Source organism: Acomys russatus, chromosome 5, assembly GCF_903995435.1.
Source record: "Acomys russatus chromosome 5, mAcoRus1.1, whole genome shotgun sequence".
Classification (NCBI taxonomy): Eukaryota; Metazoa; Chordata; class Mammalia; order Rodentia; family Muridae; genus Acomys; species Acomys russatus.
The window spans coordinates 34,150,301-34,169,220 of NC_067141.1; positions in this window are offsets into that span (position 1 = coordinate 34,150,301).

An 18,920-nucleotide genomic window follows, 5' to 3' on the forward strand; every position below is an offset into this window, starting at 1 on the left:
TATTATAACAATCAGAAGCTGTATGCATGTGAACCATACATATTACAGTTAATATTTGACTGCCCTTGGAAACTGCATGAATATGAACTAGCACATACACAGAAACACGTAACATCAATTAGAAACTGCATTTGAACATGTTCATAGATGCTACTATGGGATGGTGCTCATAAACTTTATATATATAAACATGCTAACATGTGAAAGCACTCAGAGACTTTATGCATGTAAACATGTAAACACATGCCAACATGTGACAGCATTTCATGACTTCATGAATGTCAATACATGTATACACATTGACATGACACTGATTGGCTAGTGCCTTGTGCTAATGGGTTTGTACATGTTGACATGCAGCGACATTCAGGAACAACATGCATTTGAACATACATTTATACACCAACATATGACCCATCTAGGAAATTAACTTTATGGCATCTTTTTACTTTAATTGTTATATGCATATAAGTACATGTATATATGTCAATGTTCCTAAATATAGTCTGCTCCATCTTATAAAATTACTTCTATGTATGTTTTCAGGATGATCATTTACTATTGGACAACCAGTTAGTGTACATTTCTCTGGGGAACATTATTTTCCCCACTCTCAGCATCCTTATTTGCGTGTAGTTCTTTGTTAGGGCTGATGCCTTCTGGCCATTTCCACATCTGCTTTTGCACATCTAATGGTGCTGTCCTTGTCAGCTCATGTTTGGGTTCAGGGTGGTGAGACTTTATGGGTGTTGCTTTTGACATTGTCAGGAGAAACAATTCTCACAGCAAACTCTCTGCTGCTCTGGCTCTTACAGTCTTCCCCCTCCTTCTACAATGCTCCCTAAGCCTTAGGCACAGGAGCGTTGTGTAGCTTATCCATTTGAACTGAAATCCACAACTCTACACTCTGATTGGTTGTAGGTTTCGGCTATGAGGTAGTAGTCCTCACCCTTGATGAAGCTCTAGAGACAACTATTGGTTGTTGGTGTGTGTGTGTGTGTGTGTGTGTGTGTGTGTGTGTGTATGTGTATAATGCTAAATGGACTCAGCAGGTTGTATGTGTGTTTATGTAATGATAATCATTAAATAAGAAGAGGTCATGAAGTTTAAATTTGGGGAGACACAGGAGGAATTGGAAGGGAAGAATATGGGATGGAAAATTCAGTGCTCCTATGTGGAATTTTTAAAAGTAAAAATGAGACAGAGGTGGTAATGGTGGTGCCAGGTACACAAATGGTATGGCCAGTGTCTGATCTGAACTCCTTACTTCTGGCATTACTCCAAGACAGCAACAGAACTTATTTCTTCCAAGGGTCCTCTAACAAAATGCAAATGACAGTAAAACCCAGCAAGTCTTACTCATCAGTGATATTCAGAAAGAGATGGTGAGGAAGTAGGGTCGGAGCCTCTACCCATGGCTTGTGCATGACCTTTGCTTTGCGTGCTCCCCGCCCCAGTCTCTCTTCCACAAGCCCTGGATATGCTCTCCCAGCCACTCTTGCCGTGATAGTTTCATTGTACTTCAGGAGTTTGCATCCTCACCACTTTCTCTACCAAGCCAGGAAATGCAAACCACTCAACATCTACTCACCTCCCAAAAAAAGCCCAGGACATGACTGGAAATAGCATGAGTGAAGAATAGTGACTTAAAACACTATTTTCCAGGGCAGATAATGAAACATAAATACAGGTGAGTGTGGAAACATGGGAAATCCAAGAGTATGCATGTGTAATTTGTCTGCTTCAAGACAGGGTCTCTCTGTGTAGCCTCGGGCGTCCTGGACTCACTGTGTGGACCAGGCTGGCCTCAAACTGACACAGATCCTCCTGACTCTGCTTCCCTGAGTGCTGTGATTAAGAGGCATATGCTACCAAGCCTGGCTCACGCCTACTTTGTTTGTTTGTTTTTGCGTTTGCTTTTTTCAGTTTCCACTACAGAATGTGACAAGAAGGCAGGCTCTGTCATGCTTCCCTTGAAAGCTTTTTTTTTAGCATCTTAGCACCAGAAGCTTCTCTATTGGGATATCTTAGAACCACTTGTTTTACTCCCAGATACTAATACAGGCACCAATAATAAGAAACTTCCTAGATAACAGTTGCTTGCAAGAGCAATGATCTAGATCTCTCCTCTCAATGAGTAAATAGTGAAACGTCATAGTGGAATGTGTAGACCATTTAGTTGAGGGTAACGTTGGGATCACTGATGTCAACATTACCTACTTTGCCAGACAGAGTTAAAGGCAGCTCTGGTGACTAGGCACCCAATGTAGGCAAATCCATTCAATCCTGACCTCCACCATTGTGTTTCTGCACTAGGAGATGCATCTGTCTCAGAAACAGAAAGGAGCAGAGGGACCAGTAACATAAATTCTGCTTTTATTAAAGGACTCAAGAATATAAACAATTGCAGAGAAGTGGTAGACTGGAAAGAGTCATCTTCTATTTACTTCCCACTGAGCTTTGTGAACAGAAACAAAATGCAGCTGAGTGTCCTTAGATTTCATATTTAATCTGTATTGAATTTTTTTTGTTTCAGTGTTTCAGGGAAGTGCCTACAGTGATATGTTTTAAAGAATATTAGATTAATTTTTCCCTATGTGTCATTCACTGTGACTTGGAAGATCCAAATCATGGAGCCCCATTTGTTCTTGCAAGGCCAACCAGCATATCCTGAGTCAATTATCATGGACACTTCTTTGTTCTAATGCCACTTAGATGGAAGGTAAAAACAGGAAGTTGCCCATTCACTCAGAAATGAAAGCTCACTCATCCTTTGTGGCTATTCAAGGTCTTTTAGTTAAAAATACTGTTGAGTACTGCTTGTCTGGCTTGTAAAATTGTTCCAGCAATAGAAATAAGTCAGAAATTGTGGAGGATGAAAACATTGTGATAATAAGAAATAGAAACCAGATAATAATAATTAAACTATTCTCAAAACCCTTCATTTCTGTATTTTACTTTAAACTTCCACATTACTATTTATACTTTTCTCGCTGGACCTACATTTCTCTCTCTCTCTCTCTCTCTCTCTCTCTCTCTCTCTCTCTCTCTCTCTCTCTCTCTCTGCTTTGCTTTTCCATTTACTAATTCTCCTTCCATTCTCATTTCTATTTATTAATGCCCATTACCATGAATAATTTTCTTATTTTTCCTTTCATCAGAAATAACATGATAAAAAAAAGGGCATTAAAACATCTATCTACCTATTTTTAATCTTTAGATGCATTACAAATAAGTGAATGATATGCCTGCACAAATTACAACCTACTAGCTACAACTAGGAAAAATATAACTACACTGGCTTACATGAGAAGAGCCTAAGAGAATCTAGGAAGATCCTGGAAATGAAAGGTCCTGAGACATCTAAGTTCTAGATCAGGTGGCTGCCAGGGCTGCAGTAAGAAGTCAAACAACAGTTACCTATGATTTCTTCTTTCTCAGTGTCCCTACAATTGCATTCTTCTTGTCTGGGTCTCATGACCAATGTTCCCCTCTTTACATTCTTTGTTTTCCCTTTTGTAATGCCCTATTGCTCCATCTACCTTTCATTCTTGATTTCTTTTCCTCAACCTCATTTCTTTCTGGGAAAAAAAAGAGGCTACATTCCCATTTTTCTTACCAATGACTTTTCGATACAACGAATTCTAATGGCCCACAGACTCGACAAGCTCATGTGCCATCTGTGCACTTTCAGCTTTATGGGAAAAAGATCCTGTTATCAAATTTGACCATCCCTGACCCAACTTGTTTGGCCATAGGATGGGAATCACAGTTCTTTTGCAATCACATTCAGAAGAGCCAAAGCTTAATATTATTAACTCCCTAAAATTAAATTGAAATAAAATGAACTAAATGAATTAAAATGAACTAAAACATCTACTATTTAATCATTTTCTTGACTTAGTTCAGGAATCTTCCTCTCCACCTCATCAAGAGGCATTTCACAGATTGACACCGGGATGGGCTCAAAAGTGCCTGGCTCTCAGGGCAACATTGCAAATGGTTAATTCCAGAGAGTTTGTGTAACCACAGACTCTTACAAATGTGAATGATTTTATGTGTCAATTAAAATATTTAAATATGCATTTTTTTACACACGTATATTCCATACTAGATTAAATGGCCTTGGGAATGCTGGTACTGAGTATTTTTTATGCTTTTCTTGTTATAGCTCACTTCCTTATTGCATCATTTACTGTGGACAATCATGACTTGTCATCTGAAATCACACCCTGACGCACAGTTCACAGTGCAGCAGTGTGGGAGAGCAGGTTCTAGTTGGAGGTGTTTGGGTCATGATGACAATCTCCAGCTGAGAAGTCAGCATTCTTTATGAATGAGTTCTCACTCTTACAAGGACCAGATTAGTTACCACATGAGAGAGTGTTTGTAAAACACGTTACCCATGGGTTTTCCCATGTTTTCTGCTTGGTTCTGTGATTTTTTTTTCCTGCAATATTATGATTTGACATGCATTTTACATCAGAAATAGCTATTAAGCCTTATACTTCCCAGCCTCCAGAACCATGATATAAAATAGCCCTATTTCTTCTAAGATCACAGATATCTGGTATTCCTGTACAGCAAGAGCAAAGTCTCAGAGACTCACCTTGATAGTCACATGACTACCAAGCAGGAAGCACTTTTGACAAATCCTCTCTGGAAGGGTAAATAGACAAAGACCAACAAAGGCTTGGCCCTCATGTACACAGTAGTGAGTATCATAAGCTGTTTCAGGGTAAGCCATAGCTTCTTTTTTTTTTTTTTTTTTTAGCTGAGAATAAATTTGCAGCTAAGTGAAAGCAGATAGGAGGGTGCTATGATCTCAATACTATACTGTTTCTTTTCACAGCAGAGCCCAGGAAATTTTCATTTACTTCTCCTTCACCAGCAGTGCTTTTTTTCTTAAAAGATTTGTTTATTTATTTATTTATTATGTATACAGTGCTCTGCTTGCATATATACTGGCTGGCCAGAAGAGGGAATCAGATCTCATTATAAATGGTTGTGAGCCACCATACGGTTGCTGGGAACTGAACATAGGACCTCTGGGAGAGCAGTCAGTGTGCTTAACCTCTGAGCCATCTCTCTAGCCCCAGCAGTGCTTTTTTTATTTTTCCTGCTCTACTATATCATTAATCAGGAAGAGATATACAGGTTCCTAGTTCTAATTTCCCTTTTAGGATAGAGCAAAGTCCTATCTCCCTCCCCCATGTTGTATTTGGCTATTAAAACAAACCTCCAGGTTAAAAATCAATCAATTGCAATTTTTCATCCGTATTTACTGAGCAGGTTAATTTTCAACTACTTAAGTAATGACATTTTAGATAGTTATTTAATAATATACATAATAGCCTCAGCTTTTTCTCCCAGCCCATAAAAGCTAAATATTTACCATAAAGTCCAATAAAAAAAGGTTTCCAACCCTACTTCAGCCTATTGCCTCTACTGTCTGGTCTTAATGGAGCCAGCCACACTCTCAGTTCACTGTATTTAATTCCTTGTCATCATCATTTAGTTGCTCCAAATCACTCTTAAATACCACGGGATCTTTTAAAAGTTTTATCTTGTATAATCAAGATCTTTTCTGAAACTTCTCAAGTAAATTTGCCTAGAATATTGTCGACAGCCTCAATAATAATAGCGATAAATATCAGACATTAACAATCAATAAAATGAGTGTTCATAGAAACATGAGGTCCTCAAAAAACTAAAAAATGTGTGTTACAAAATTGCAGAGATTAATATGTGGGAAAATATAAGTAATCATTAAAACAATGAAACATAGGACTGGAGATGTGTCTCAGTGGTTTAGCATGTAGCACGATTTCTGCAGAGGACTAGAGTTCTTAGCACCCACACTGGGCAGCTCACAACACCTGTAACCCCAACTCCAGGGGATTCAATGCTCCTTTCAGGTCTCTTTATACACTATAATAATGTGAATACACACATACACACACACACATACATACATAATTAAAGTTAAAAATAAAATAGAAATATTTTAAAAATTGTTTAAAAACCGCAAGACACAACTACTTTTATGAGAAAAATCTTTTCACTTAGGTTCATTTTGTTGAAATAAACTTATTTTTGTATATTCATGTATATAATCAGATATTCATATATGTATACATAATTATATATATATATGCATTAAAAATCAATATTCGTATACTTAATACTCAGGGATATATCATATTTCTATGTGTTAAATATTAAAGCATATACATGTAGATTTAGAGCTTACATATATGTATATGGATAAGTGAAGATATATGGATGTGACTTAAATGTTGCTCAAAAATTTAAGAGTTATTATTATTTCTGAAATTATGGCATATATAATTTAAAGTACTACCTATTTGTATATTATTTGCACATAATATGCAAATAAAATTAAGTATATTTATATTTACATATGCAATGTACACTTAAAACATATGCCCTCCTAAAGCCAATCACTACAAGGAGAAATGAGACTAAGAAGGTAGCCTCAGCAAAATGTTAAAATAGCAGTTATTTATGTATCTTATAGAATTTCCATGTAGCTACCATGGAACACAGAAAACTCACCTAGAAGTCCTGAAGAGGAAAGAGTGATTATTAGCTCCTATAAAATGTGTGCATTTGTCCTCAGCCTGTTACAGAAACAGTCTCAGCTTGGAGCATCCAATAAAAACCACCTAAAGCAAAAGCTTTTATACTTAGAGGTGAGAAGATGAAGTTCCCAGGTGATCCCTGAATAGAGCACCAAGGTTCTGCAGCTTGACTGAAGGCTGTGACTTGGAGGACTTGCTGGACTCTGAAATGGTATTTGATTCACAGGAAATAAAGACAGTACAGGCAAGTACTATCTTTTCTGCCATGTTGTATTTTGTCTACCAGGCCATTTGGAGGCATTTGTTTTCATTTTTTTCTTCTGAGAGAATGACTACAGCCCACACTGGATGGGCCACTGAATTAGGATTGATAGTGTCTGCACAAGTTGGTGCAATCAGAAATGAGAGAGAAACCTGGGCAATACAACATCTTTATTCTTGGTTACGAGTTCAGCTGACTGCACCAAACTCTAGGGTCTTTGCATCAGAAAATATGCATAGCATGAAATATGCACTTTGATCATTTAAACTATTTAGTCAGGGTAGTTCAGCACATTTTTGTTGTTTTACAGCTATCACTATTTATCTATGTCCTGAACCCTAACCACATTCCTAAATGAAAAGCACCCCCTTACCCAGTCTCTGGCAACCAGTTGCTGTGTTCCTGCCTCTGTGCACTTGCCTTTTGTGGACAGCTTGTTTTAAGAGCAGCCATGCACTCTGTAGTGTTGGATGTCTGTTTTTTGTTTGTTTGTTTGTTTTTAAATCAACAGAGGGGGTAAACTTCATCTATGCTGGAGCAAGGGTCCACATTTCCTCCCTTTTCCCCCTCCCTTATCCCTCATAAAAAGAGAACCCCCATCAACACCACACCATCATAGCGCATCAAGTCATACGAGGACTGAGTGCATCCTCTTCTTCAGTGGCCTGGCAAGGGAGCCCTGCCATGGGGAAGTGATTGGAAACATGCTACCGAATCCTTGTCAGAGACAGTGCCCACTCCTCCTTACTAGGGGACCCACATGAAGACCAAGTTGCCCATAGAGTACATATGTGTAGGAGGCCTAGGTTCAGCCCATGCATGGCTCTTGGTTAGTGCTTCAGTCTTTGGAAGCCTCCCCCTCACTCTCTCCTCACCCCCGCCACACAGACTCTACACACACCCAGGTTAGTAGGCTCTGTTGGTCTTCTTGTGGAGTTTCTGACTGCAATAGGTCCTTCTATCCTTTCCTCCACTCTTCCACAAGGCTCCCTGCACTCCACTCAGTGTTTGGCTGTGAGTCTCAGCATCTGTTTCAATCCATTGCTGGGTGTAGCCTCTCAGAGAACAGTTATGCTAGGTTCCTGTCTGCAAGCATAGCAGAGTGTTTTTAATACAGTCATGGGTTGGCTCTCTCCTTTGGTATGGGTCTCAAGTAGGTCAGGCATTGGTTGGATCTTCCCTCAATCTCTGCTCTATCTTTATCCCTGGACATACCGTAGGCAGAGTAAATTTGGGGTCAAAGGTTTGTGGGTGGATTGGTTTCCCCTCCCTCCACCAGGAGTCCTGAGTCCTGTCTGGTTAGAGAGTGGAGTTTTCAGTCTTCATGACCCCTACTACTAAGTCAGCTGGAGTCACCTCCATATCCTCCAAGGAGCTTGCAATGTAAGTCTCCAGTTTGTCACAGAGGATGCCCAAACCCGCTCTTTCTCGTCTCTCTGCAATTTGCCTGTCTGCTCACCCCACTGTCCTCACATATGATCCACACCTTATTTCCTTAAGGACTCCATCTCATATTCTGTTCCCTCTCTTCAACTACTTCCACTGTCAATTCTATTTCCACTTTGGAGTGAAAGTCAAACATCCTCCCTTGGGTCCTCCTTGCTACTTAGCTTTTTTGCTATCTGTGAATTATAGTATGGTTATCTTATACTACATGGCTAATAACCACTTATAAATGAGTTCATACCACATGTGTCTTTCAGGATCTGTGTTACATCACTCAGGATAATCTCTTCCAGTTTCATTCATTTGCCTGCAAATTTCATGATTTCCTTGTTTTTAATAGCCAAGTAGTATTCCATTGTGTAAATGTACCAGTTTCTTTATCCATTATTTGGTTGAGGGACATCTAGGTTGTTTCTAGTTTCAAGCTATTGTGAATAAAGCTGCTATGAACACAGTTGAGCAAATGACCTTGTAATATGGTGGAATGTCTTTTGCGTATATGTCCAGGAAAGGTAGAGCTAGGCCATGAGGTAAAGCTAGTCACAGTTTTCTGAGAAAGCACCAGATTTATTTCCATACTGGTTGTATAAGTTTGCTCTCCCAGCAGCAATGAAATCTTCCCATTTCCCCACATCTTCACTAGCATGTGCACTTGATTTTTTATCTTAGCCATTTTGACTGGTGTAAGATGTAATCTCAGAGTCCTTTTGCTTTACATTTCTCTGATGACTAATGACATTGAGCATGTCTAAAAGTTCTTCTTGGCCATTCAATATTGTCAACTCTGTTGACAGTTCTCTGTTTAGCTCTGTACCCCATTTTAATTGGATTATTTGGTTCATTGGTATTTAATTTCTTGTGTTCTTTATATATTTTGGATATTATCCCATTGTCAGATGTAGGGTTAATGAAGATCTTTTCCCACTCTGTATGTTGCTGTTTTGTTCTGTTGACAGTGTCCTTTGCCTTAAAGAAGCTTCTTAGTTTCATGAGGTCCCATTTATTAATTGTTGATCTTGGACCCTGAGCTGCTGGTGTTCTGTTCAAAAAGTTATGTCCTGTGCCAATGAGTTCAAGGCTCATTTCCACTTTCTCTTCTAAAATATTTAGTGGTTTTGGCTTTATGTTGGGATCTTTGGTCCATATGGACTTGAGTTTTCTGCAGGGTGATAAATATGGATCTATTTGCATTTTTCTACATGTAGACATCCAGTTAGACAAACAACATTTGTTGAAGATTTTGGCTTCTTTATAAAAGAAGATTTATGTAGATTTATCTCTGCATCTTTGATTCAATTCCATAGATCAACCAGTCTGTTTCTATGCCAATACCATGTCATTTTTATGGCTATTGCTCTGTAGTACAGATTGAAGTCAGGGATGTAGATACCTCCAGAAGTTCTTTTATTATATAGGATTGTCTTAGTTATTTGGGATTTTTTGTTTTTCTAAATGAAGCTGAGAATTGTTCTTTCAAGGTCTGTGAAGAATTGTATTGAAATTTTGATTGTAATTGCTTTGAATCCATAGATTGCTTTTGGGAAGATGGCCATTTTTACTATGCTAATCCTACCCATCCGTGACCATGTAAGATTTTTCCATCTTCTGATATCTTCTTTAGTTTATTTCTTCAGAGGCTTGAAGTTCTTGTCATACAAGTCTTTGAATTGTTTGGTTAGAGTTATACCAAGATACTTTATATTATTTGTGGCTATTTTGAAGGGTGTTGTTTCCCTAATTTCTTTCTCAGCCAGTTTGTCTTTTGCATACAGGATGGATATTGATTCTTTTTAATTTTGTATCCAAACACTTTGCTAATGGTGTATATCACCTGTAGGAGTTCTCTTGTAGAATTTTCTGGGGTCACTTATGTATACTATCATATCATCTGTGAGTAGGGATACTTTAACTTCTTCCTTTCCAATTTGTGTCCTATTGATCACCTTTAGTTGTCTTATTGCTCTAGATAGAAATTCTAGTACTATATTGAAAAGATATGTAGAGGTTATCAAGCCTTGTCTTGTCCCTGATTTTAGTGGAATTACCTTGAGTTTCTCTCATTTTAATTTGATGTTGGCTATCAGCTTGCTGTACATTACCTTTATTATGTTTGAATATGGGCCTTGTATCTCTTATCTCTCTAATACTTTTATCAGGAAGGGGTGTTGGATTCTGTCAAAGGTTTTTTTCTGCATCAAATGAGATAACCATGTGGGTTTTTCAGTTTGTTTATATGGTGTATTGCATTGATGGATTTTTATATGTTGAACCATTTCTGAATCTCTGGGATGAAGCCTTATTGATCATGGTGGATGATGTACTGGATGTGTTTCTAAATTTGGCTTGAGTATTTTATGAACTATTTTTGCATCTATGTTCCTGAGTGAAACTTGTGTGTGTGGTTTAGGTATCAGGGTGACTGTAGCTTTATAGAATGAGTTTGTCAATGTTCTTTCGGTTTCTATTTTGTGGAATGGTTTGAAGAGTGTTGGTATTAGCTTTTCTTTGAAAGTCTGATAGAATTCTATGCTAAAATGTTCTGTCTCTGGGCTTTTTTCCCCCAGTAGACTTTTGGTCACTTCTTCTATTTACTTAGGAGTTATAAGTACTGTTCACACTGTTTATCTGATCTTCATTTAACATCGGTATATGAAATCTATCAAGAAAATCATCCATTTCTTTTAGGTTTTTCCAATTTTGTGGAATATGGGCTTTTGAAGTAAGATATTAATTATTATTTGAGATTCCTCAGTATCTGTTGTTATGTCCCCTTTTTAATTTATGATTTTGTTACTTTGGATGCTGTCTCTCTGTCTTTTAGTTCGTTTGGCTAGGGGTTTGTCTATCTTGTTGGTTTTTTCAAAGAACCAACTCTTGGTTTTATTGATTCTTTGTGTTGTTCTCTTTGTTTCTAAGTTATTGATTTCAGTGCCAAGTTTCATTAGTTCCTGTGATCTACTCTTCTTGGATGTATTTGCTTCTTTTTGTTCCAGAGCTTTTAGAGGAGCTTTTAAACTGCTAGTATGACAACTCTCCAGCTTCTTTCTGAAGGTACTTACTGCTTAATGCTATGAACTTTCCTCTTAACTCTGCTTTTACTGTGTCACATAAGTTTGAGTATGTTGTACCCTCATTTTCATTGAATTTTAGGATGTTTTTAATTTCTGTCTTTATTTTTTTCTTGACCCAATGGTCATTGAATTAAGAGTTTTTCATTTTCCATTAGTTTGTAGGTTTTCTTTTGTTTCTGTTGCTGTAGAAATCCACCTTTAATCCATGGTGGTCTGATTATATACAAGGGGTTTTTTCAAATTTTTTGTATCTGTTGAGGCTTCCTTTGTGACCAAGTATATGGTCAATTTTGGAGAAGGTTCTGGGAGGTGCTGAAAAGAATGTATATTTTGCATTTGGGTAAAATGTTCTGCAGATATCTGTTGGATCCATTTAATTCATGATATCTATTAGTTTCATTATTTTTCTATTTAGTTTCTGTCTTGATGATCTATCCACTGGTGAGAGTGGAGTGTTGAAGTTTCCCACTATTAATCAGTGGGTTTAATGCATGATTTAAGCTTTAGTAATGTTCCTTTTATGAATGTGAGCACCCTTGCATTTGGTGCATAGATGTTCAGAACTGAGACATCTTCTTGGTGTGTCTTTCCTTTGAAGGGTATTAAGTGTCCTTCCTGATTTCTTTTTATTAATTTTGGTTGAATGTCTAATTTATCAGATACTAGAATGACTACTATAGCTTGCTTCTTGGGTCTGTTTGCTTGGAAAACATTTTTCTCTGTGTTGCCGATAAAAGCAACTAGCCAATGCTAAGCAATAATGGAGAATAGGATGGGACAGTGAGGAGAGGAGAAAGAGAAGGAAGAGAGGATGGAGCCATGAGGAGAAGACTGGGAAGCATCAGGAGAAATGAACAAGACCTAGGAGATGATTTAAAAGGATGTATAAAGTGGGGAATCAGAATGGGAGGAAATGATACCAGCATGGAGACATAGGATGGAAGCAATTATTGTACAACATTGTGTTATAGACTAATTAAATAGATCCTGGTCTCTCTGTGTGGTTAGTTGGATATAAAGCTGGTTAAGGAGTAACTGGTGATTTTACTGAAATAATAATTCAACATTAAGTATTAAAAATCATTCAACAGTGGGCTATAATGTGGCTGTTTCTGTGGATCTGTAGACCTGGGTGATCCTGGAAGCCGCAGGCCTCCTCCAGAGGGGAGGTTATGGAACTCTGTGGGCTGTGTACCCTGGCAGGCAGAAAGTGAATCAATTATTCTCATTATAATATAACTTATTATCAAGGCAACTTCAATTTTTTACTCCAGGACAAGTGGCAAACCTCCTTTTCTGAAACCTACTTATGAATTGGAAAAAAAATATTCAGGATTTTCACTTTTTGAACAGATTTGCAGAATAGTTAATTATGAATGATGTATCTGAGTGTTACACTGAGCTATTCATGAGCAACATGTCTCTCATTGCAAACAATTTTATTTGATAGTCTTCTGTAGTATTTTTTTTTCCACTCACATATTTTCTAGGCTAAATTGTAACCTACAAACAAGTATGTCTGTTCATGCATATACATGGTATAGATGACGGTATACACATATTCAAGTTGATGGTGTGGTCTGAACTCTACAGTTTTCAGATCTTATTTATTTATTCTGTTGGATTTTCTAAATGTAGTATCTAGAAGTGATAAAACTTATGTATTCCTTTCCATTCTTACACATAAAATGTCTTGTCACTCACTGTCATTACATCAAAATGGATGTTTGTTTTATGTGTGTGTTTTTTGTTTGTTTTTGTTTTTTGTTTTGTTTTGTTTTTGCTTCACTTTGTTTGGTTGAAAGGACTTCACCATTAGATTACACTGGCCTCAACCTCAGAATCCTACTGTCTCAGCGTTTAGAGCACTGAGACTAGAGGTGCCACATCACAACGCCGGGCCCACTCAGTAAGCTTGGCCAAGCTTTCTTCGTAAACCTTAATGTAAAATTCTCAGCTTTCATTTGCTTTGTTTAACTTATAATATGCTTATCAAATAGGAAATATCCTATTAAAAGTTTTATGTAAAATGTTTTTAAAATCTATTTAGAGAATACCAATTAATAATTAATTCGTAAGGTTTTCTGCATTAATATGGAGATCAATTTTCTCATATTAGATCATGCTTGAATTTCTGTAATAAATTATGAATTATTTTAAAATACATAGCTAGCATTGGCTGGCTGACATTCTACTTAGTAGTTGTTTGGAGATATTTGCATGATCTACTTTTGAAAACACTAATAAAGCCATTATTCCATGCTTTTTAATCCTACTGGTAAAATTTTCTCATGCTTTAATATATTTTGGGCTAAGTTTTGTATCTTCTTACAAAAATTTCAGAGGTCGTAGACATAATTAGTCCTTGGAATTTTATACAACCTTCCAAAAAATTACTTGACTTCAAATGTTTGTTTGCCTCTCTGTTCTTCCCCAAGGATATATTTTTATTTTTATTTCAATTTCTTCAGTAACTGCCTCTTTATCTCTGTATTAAGTCACTACACTGTCTTTGGCCACCACAAAGTTATTTCAAAAATTAATCTATGCAAGCAAATACAGTTTACATGCTTTAAAATTATTAAAATTATTTCAATATTTCTTATTTAGTATTTAGGGGTTTCTTTTTAGATTTTTTTCAACAATGTCATTTGGAATTTTTTTCCAGTGAAATATATATTTAAAATATCTAAGACTTATCCTGGGAAGGGAGATGATTTGTTTTGAGGGTTATGAAGTTCAAATCCAAGGTTAAGTTCTCAGAACAAATATATTTTTTCACATAATTTCTAGTTTAGAAAGATTTATGTCAAGGACTTTCAATATATTATATTTTAACAAACATAATAATACACAACACCCTAACAAGTAAACTTAAGTATTTGTGCATATTCCTATAACTGATTTCTAAAAGCTGATTTTAAAAAAAAGCATTTCCACTCTTATCCACTTTTGTATCTAAGAGTTGTTCTTAACTTCCGCTTTGAAGAGTTCATAATACTCAGACAAGTAATATTACTACACCACCTTTTGTACATTAACAGGGTAATAAGATTATTATAGAAGGTGACATTTTCATGGTGTGTCTTTTTTTTTTTTTTTTTTTTTTTTGCTTCTTTAAGATGAAATGAGGCTTTCTGACAACTTTCTATAAAGCACTCACTCAGTGTAAAACAATAACAGCAACACTAACTCATTTTGTCTGTTGAGTGTGAAGTTCTTCCTCAGTTGGACAGCACTGCTCTGATTTTCTTTTCTTCTATTTTCTTTTCTTATTTATTCCTTATTTACAACAGTTATTATGAAGGAACCCAAAGTCCCACTTACTATAGACAGGCAAACTAACCACAATACTATACTCCTAGCTCTTTTTTCAAACACTAGTTTATCCTACATGTCTCCACATCCCACCTCTTTGGCCTGCTTGATCTATCTTTGTCTAAGAAACTGACATTAAAATATTCTTTCTTTGTCTTGTATTTCTCACATTGTCACTCGATTCTGCTTTTCTTTTCTCTGGAACCCTCCATAACAAACACTGTTCTTATCTTAAGTTTGTACATTATAATTTTTCTTCTGATGGTTAAATGCAATATCAACCATCAATCTCTATATTTCTCAATAAAAGAATTTAGCATTTGGCATGATATTATCACCAATAGACTAATCTTCCTTCTCTATCTAGAATTTTGTGAATTACTGCATTTCTGCTGCGAAGATCCTTAAGTGTTTTAAGGACAGTGTCCTAAAACTATAATACTTCATGTTTCGTACCATATTCCCAAATGTTTATATTTATGGAAAACTTTACTAAATGTTTTAAAATTAGTGGTTTTAAAGTCTCCCTTGACAGTCTTATTTACATACAATGTTTAGTGATTCTGTTCACCCACCTGGTACTTTCTGGTGTCCTTTTCCTTTCTTTGTGAACTCCTTCTTCATACCAACTAGTCCCCTAATGGCTACATCATTCAAGAAAATGACACCTCCTCCTGAGGCAGATCCTAACAGTCAATAGCTGCTCATGAAGGTAGAGCCTCTCCTGAGCTTTAGCCATGATGGAATACAGCAGGTCCTTTCTGTTACAGACATCCATGACCAAAATGTGTTCATGGTCGCAAGTGTCTTGTTGTATCTGGGAGGCCAAGTTTCATAGCACTCCTCCCCATCCCAAAATAGGTTTTTCACATTCTCAAACCTCTGAAGTACCCAAGACCATCTTTCTTGTAATTTTGTATAAGTGGTAACTTAGCAGAATATTTAAAAATGCATTCTAAATTCTGGATATACAGTTCTTTCTTTGACATTGTTACTCTATGGTCTTCCACCCATATATAATCAAGGAATCTGAAGGGCACTTGACTCCAGAGTGACTTCGTGTTTATTTATTCACTCCTTTCTCCTGAAACTTCTCTTGATCTTTCTCTTCATGATGTCTTAACCTTCTTAACATAGTTTTCCTCTTTCTAATCCTGTGTGTTGGGTTGACCATTTGGCCCCAGGATGTCTGCCACTGTGTTCACAGATGCTTTTACTTAAATCATTTTGATGTTATTTCATTCTTTCAAATCTTTTTACTTAGTGTTTAGTAAGTGGATATAAATGTTATCATTTTTAGGTCAGTATTGAAGTTATAATTTCAGTATATTGGTCTTTTAAATATTTATTTAGTATTTATTTGTATTTTTTTTAGTATTTGTCTAGTATTGTTTCCGGTTTAGTTGCTCAAATGCCTTTATGTATGCTGTTGAGTGAGGAACAGGCTCTTCCGTCCTCCCAGTCATCCTCTTTTTCTTTGCCATCATCATCAGCAAAAATTGGTTGTAAATACCAAGAAATAACACAAGAAAAAATGAGGGTACAAAGAGGTTTCTCGGTCATTTGTGTGTCACAGAACATCACTGCTCACTTTCTACGTCCAAAACAAGTACTGGCCAAAATCCTGCTGTATATCAGTCTCTTTTAAGTTGAAACATTCTCTCCCGGAAGGAGAGAAGACTCAAAAGTGTCTGGAGGTAAACAAGAGGCCTTCTGGGTGGATAGAAACTTGCAATACTCTTGATGTCTCCTTCCCAGTGGTACAAAAAGGAGGAAACGACTGCTGAGATGGACACTGCGCAGAGCAAAGCTACAGAGAGAAGAGGAATTCAGACTGTTGAGCTGTCTGCGAACTGTGAAGTGAGCTACAGGTCTGCAGCTTTCGTGTGCAGTCACATATTGAGATAAGCTTTTGGGGGATGCACTAATTTTGTGTTGCCTCTGCTCCTTGTTAGTAACCTCTCATCCATACACTTCTAGTAACCAAATAATAATAATGATAATCATCATCATCATCATCTAACTATCAAAGTTGGACAATGGTACAGTCTTTTCTTTGGCTTCGGATGTTCACAGCTGCATGCCGTCTCTTGTTCTAGAAAAGCACTGCGCAAGGTTCCTCACACGTGCTCTCAAGCAGGACCATGTGTGACCTCGTCCATAGGAGGGCTGCAACTTTTCCGGTAGTGGAGCTACAGCAATGAGCAAGGTGAGAACAACCTAGCAGCGAAGCTTTATTTTTGGACATTTGCTTTGGAAACGGCTCAGTTTTTACCGCTCTATAATGAGCTGTTTCTCCTATCAGTAAGTGAATTGCCAGAGAGTATGCAGTAGAATACGGCTCCACAGTGCCGAAAAAACGCTGGACCCACACATTTGTCTGTGAGTGAAAACTCCTCAGAAGAAACAGTGTCTGAGAGACTGACTGCTTAGAATTTCTGCACTGTGAAGGGAATAACATGTTGCAGGTCCAGAGCGTATACTATTACCTTATCTTGAGCTACGCTAGCCCTCTGCGACAGTCATTTCCTGCCACCTCATGACTAATAGATAATAACCTCTTAGAATCTACTAACAGACCACTAGTTTCCACCAATCTCAAACCTAAGAAAGTTAACAGGCAATACTTTGAGCCTGTAGAAAAGCTTCTCCCAATGGTTGGGCCAACCTCTCTGATATACCCTCCAAGGTATTTTAAACTTGCTTTAGTTTATGACTTTCTTTCTCCTGAAAAACTATGAAAAAAAAAAAAAAAGTCATGTAGCTTCTTCCACATTGGAACATGGAATTTGAGGTAACCTAAATCTGTGTTCCCAAATCATGGTCATTCAAAATGGCTCCAGAATAATCTCTTATTCCCTTTAAGATGATAGCCCCATATGGAATGAACCTAAATTTCAAATATGACAGGGGAAGGTTTGCTCAACAGAGCAGAGAAGGAGGCCATGGATGGACAAATACAGAAAGGGAATCTCAGGGTTAACGTGGGGTTCTGAATAAACTGACCTAGCAGGATTCTGGCTAAAACTTAATTTTATAAGGAAGTTTCTTCGGGGCCTATCAGAAGATCCTGGAGCCTCACTCAACTTGGGTAAACAGAGATCTTTGCCAGCAAAACCCTATTTTCTCTGAAAAGAGCTGCAGAGAGACTTTAATATAGAAAGCCGTTTCCTCCTTTTAGGTGGATTTGGGTATAACTGAGTTTGTAAGAGCCTTAATAAGAACAGTTACAATTAAACAATGACAACAAAGTACACAAATGTTTTTAACTATGGTTCCATCTCCAAAGATGAGCAGTTTTGCTTATCCTGGTCCTTTATTACGGAGACCAATTTATCCAGTAGATGCCCGGTTGTGTCAGACTTTCTGAACATCCAACGGACACATTGTTATACACTAGCAAGCATGTTTCTTGCTAATTATTGCACAAAGTTTAAATGTTATACTGACCAAACAATTTCATAAGGATCTTTCTGTCATTGATGGGGAAATGGAGGCCATTTCAGAAGCCTCTGATTTTAAAACATTATGGTGCAGAGGAAAATATGAATCATCTCTTCTGTTGCTGCCTAATTTCAGTTTGCCGAATGACATGTCACTTGTTACTTTTCATGAAATTATCTCCCAAGAAATTGCCTTATTTTTTTTATGCAATTAAAGAAGAGAAAACAAGAAAATTCATGACCTGGAGGACAATGAAATGCAGTTGGTAAGAACAATGCTAAATTGGAAATGGGTTACTTGGAGTTTTTTTTTTTTTTTTTTCAGAAAACATGAGAAAAGCATCTATATTGTGTGCTGTCACTGAATATTGAACTTTGAGGTGTTCCATTTGTTATTAGGCACATGAGCATACATGGTGAAAAATGCAGTGAGTTCTCTGTCATCCAGAGACATGGAGCTCACAATTTTAATGAGCATGTACCATAGTTCTAGAACACACAGAAACAGGCAGAGCGCACAGCCTCAGAACATCAAAAACCCACTCCCTCTTCAGAAAGATTATTATTATCAGTACAAAAGAACATTTATTGTTGTTTCTTAATAGAAAATGTGTAACTAATCCTATATTCTCTCAGAGGTGTAAACACTCAGGGGTTAAAAGTTGCTTATTATGTAAAACTCAAACAATATCATTTTCATACAGTTTATGCTAGGTGATTAAAACAGTGTCCTATATCTTTAGAAATATTTTTCCTACCTTTTAAGCCTCTTCTT